A 275-nucleotide genomic window follows, 5' to 3' on the forward strand; every position below is an offset into this window, starting at 1 on the left:
AACCACAAGCACGTGTAATTGTGTGTGCGTTTGTATCAAAACCTTAACCTTTTTTTACGCGATGCAGCCATTCGTCATTTGCACGATATTTTCCGTTAAAAAAAAGACTTCTCTGAAAGAAAGGAAAATGCGTTTGCGTGGTTTCATATTTTTTTCAGCGAGCATTTAATCTAATGATTTGAAATAAAAATCTAATGTGATTACATGTCAGAATAAAGGCTTCATAATCATATTATTGTTACGACAACACTTTTCATTTTACAAAAGCCTATCAG

The sequence above is a fragment of the Penaeus monodon genome, chromosome 33 (genome assembly GCF_015228065.2).
Source record: "Penaeus monodon isolate SGIC_2016 chromosome 33, NSTDA_Pmon_1, whole genome shotgun sequence".
NCBI classification, from domain to species: Eukaryota; Metazoa; Arthropoda; class Malacostraca; order Decapoda; family Penaeidae; genus Penaeus; species Penaeus monodon.